Raw genomic sequence first — 2678 nt, forward strand, 5'->3', positions numbered from 1 at the left:
TTTCGTCTGCATGGTATCCCTCTGAGATTCTGTCAGACAGGGGTCCACAGTTTGTTTCAAGAGTTTGGAAGGAGTTTGGCACCGCTCTAGGAGCTAAGGTTGCCCTCACTTCTGGGTTTCATCCCCAGACTAATGGTCAGACTGAGCGTCTGAATCAGGAGCTTGAAGCTACCCTTCGTTGTCTCTGTTCGTCGCACCCTTCATCCTGGAGTGTGCACTTGCCTTGGGTGGAGTATGCCCACAACAGTCACACCTCAACAGCCACGGGCCTATCACCTTTTGAGTCCTCTCTTGGTTATCAGCCCCCTCTGTTTCCTTCAGATGAGCTACAAGCATCCGTCACTTCTGTTCGCCATCACATCCGCCGTTGTAGACACATCTGGACACAGACCAATGCGGCTCTCAACCGGACAGCCGAGGACAACCGCAGATGGGCAGACCGTAAGAGAACCCCGGCACCGTCATATTCTCCTGGACAAGAGGTTTGGCTCTCCACTCGTGACATCAATCTCAAATCATCCAATCGTAAGCTTTCCCCTCGCTTTATTGGTCCCTTTGAAATAACCTCTGTTCTCAGTCCTTCAGCCGTACGCCTCAGGCTTCCTGATGGGTTAAAGATCCACCCTGTGTTTCACGTTTCTCTTATTAAACCGACCCGTTCCAGCCCTTTCTGCCCTCCTTCCAGACCCCCACCACCCGCCCGGGAGGTTGATGGTCACCCTGCATATGACGTCACGAGGATTCTGGCTATTCGTCGCCGGGGAAGGGGGTTCCAGTATCTTGTGGATTGGCAGGGTTATGGACCTGAGGAACGGTCATGGGTCCCACGTTCCTTCATTCTGGACCCTGATCTTATTAGGGATTTTGAAGATTCGCATCGGTCATCTTCATCCGGACCGCCTGGAGGCGGTCTTTAAAAGGGGGGTAGTGTCAGGGTTCCCGTGTGTGTGTGTGTGTGAGTGATGCATCTTTCCAGCGAAGATCTTGGTGAGGAACCTGGGCAGCCTACACAGGTGGACCTCATCAGCCCCATCAGTGGTGGGGATAAAGGAGCAGCAGAACCTTCACTCAGTGCTGGATGATTAACGTGCACCGGTAGTCTCTCAGCCCTCTCCTGTAGTCCATAGTACTTGTTTTGATCTGTCTCTTTGATATTTTTCCAGTGGTTTAAAGTCCTTGTGTTTCCGTTTCTAGATCAGTTTCTGGATTCACCTACGGGATCTGTTCCATTGCTGTCTCCTCTCGTGTGGATCACCTGCAAGTCTGCCTGCCCGCTGCTCCCTCCGCACCACTCAATCGCTCCTGGAAGGATCAAGGAGAACTACTTTTCTGTTATTGCAAGGAAATAAAACTCCTTACCTTTATTTCGGACTTGTTGATTTGCATGTGGGTCAGAAGGTTAAAGCCCATCATGGCACATTGTGCCATTTTGTACTTCAATCAAGTAATTATGTTACCTTCAATTGTTACAAAAATGATGTACATATGAAATAAAACTTAAAAGAAATTTGACTTCACAAACTGATGCATTGAAATTGTGCCTCTGTCTCTTTAAGAAGCTCCTGCTCTTTCTGACACGCTGCCTTCAACACATCATCACAACAAAGCCTTGCCATTGACCTGAGAAAGAATTCCATGTAGACCCACAGTTCCACCAGGTGTTTGCTAATTGCTGCTGCTAGTCTGAGGGAGCTCAGCTGGGGGAGCTGCTCAGCTGCAGCTCCAAGGAGGAGGGGCTTTGTGGAAATGGGCGGTGCTTTGTAACAAGGGGAGATTTGATTCTTTCAAACATGCATGAAAAAATCAAGACTACACTACATGTATGTTTTTGATGAGGGAATGACATTATAACATTATAAAACTCCAAAATTTGGAATTTTACAAAACACCCCTGCCAAATCCCCTCCCTAATGTATTCAGTAAATCATTGTTGTTGTTTTTGTTTTGTTTTTTTTTTGTTTGTTTTTTTCTGTATAAACAAAATGCATGGGTTATAAACATGTAAGAGAGTTTTTGCCCTATTGGATAGTTCTTCTGGCCTACTCAAAGTCCATACTGTGTAGACCACAACCAGCCTACATGAAAAAAAAAATCACTACACAGAGCTTAGAAATGTGAGGAAATTCACCTAGGGGGCGCTATGGAGCTCACAACATTTTGACTGGTTTTTGGTCTCCATTTGTCCTCCTCCCTCTGTCAAAACTGTTTTATCCTTTTCTATTTGGATTCAGCAAAGACTTGGTTCTTTTTATAGTTGCTCCTATTTACTTTGATTGGCACTTGCAAAAACATAGCAGAGTAACACGGACATAAATAATTAAAAATAACCAAATAAATCCAAATTGTTCCTAACAAACTGAGGCAGGAATAGTTTTCGACAGAGCCTGAGTTGCACAGTTCTAGTTAAACCCCATGAATAGTTGTGTGTTTGTGTCCATGGCAGTGGAGGGAGGAATCATGTGAATTATTCATCATGTCCTCCCTAAAACCCTCTGATTACACACCACTAAACACTCATTTCCATTCATTTATAGAAGCTCACAGGCTTCAACCACAGGTCTTGGAGGCTACCTCGCTTGACTTATTACCTATTACCCACACCAAATATCACATTAAGCAGCTGTCGGCACAATTTCAGACAGAGATGCTTTTGGTTTTTTTTTAATCTTTAACACATG

At 45.4% G+C, this 2678-nt stretch overlaps 1 long non-coding RNA gene across 1 annotated transcript; it reads left to right on the forward strand.

Annotated features, from left to right (window-relative positions):
• Positions 1 to 258: 258 nt before the first annotated feature.
• LOC103461661 (uncharacterized) lies at positions 259 to 1364 on the forward strand. The gene is made up of 2 exons (XR_014089819.1): positions 259 to 1095; positions 1195 to 1364. It is a non-coding gene; the product is annotated as an uncharacterized LOC103461661 (long non-coding RNA).
• Positions 1365 to 2678: the final 1314 nt, after the last annotated feature.

The sequence above is a fragment of the Poecilia reticulata genome, chromosome 1 (genome assembly GCF_904066995.2).
Source record: "Poecilia reticulata chromosome 1, P_reticulata-male-v2, whole genome shotgun sequence".
Lineage (NCBI taxonomy): Eukaryota > Metazoa > Chordata > Actinopteri > Cyprinodontiformes > Poeciliidae > Poecilia > Poecilia reticulata.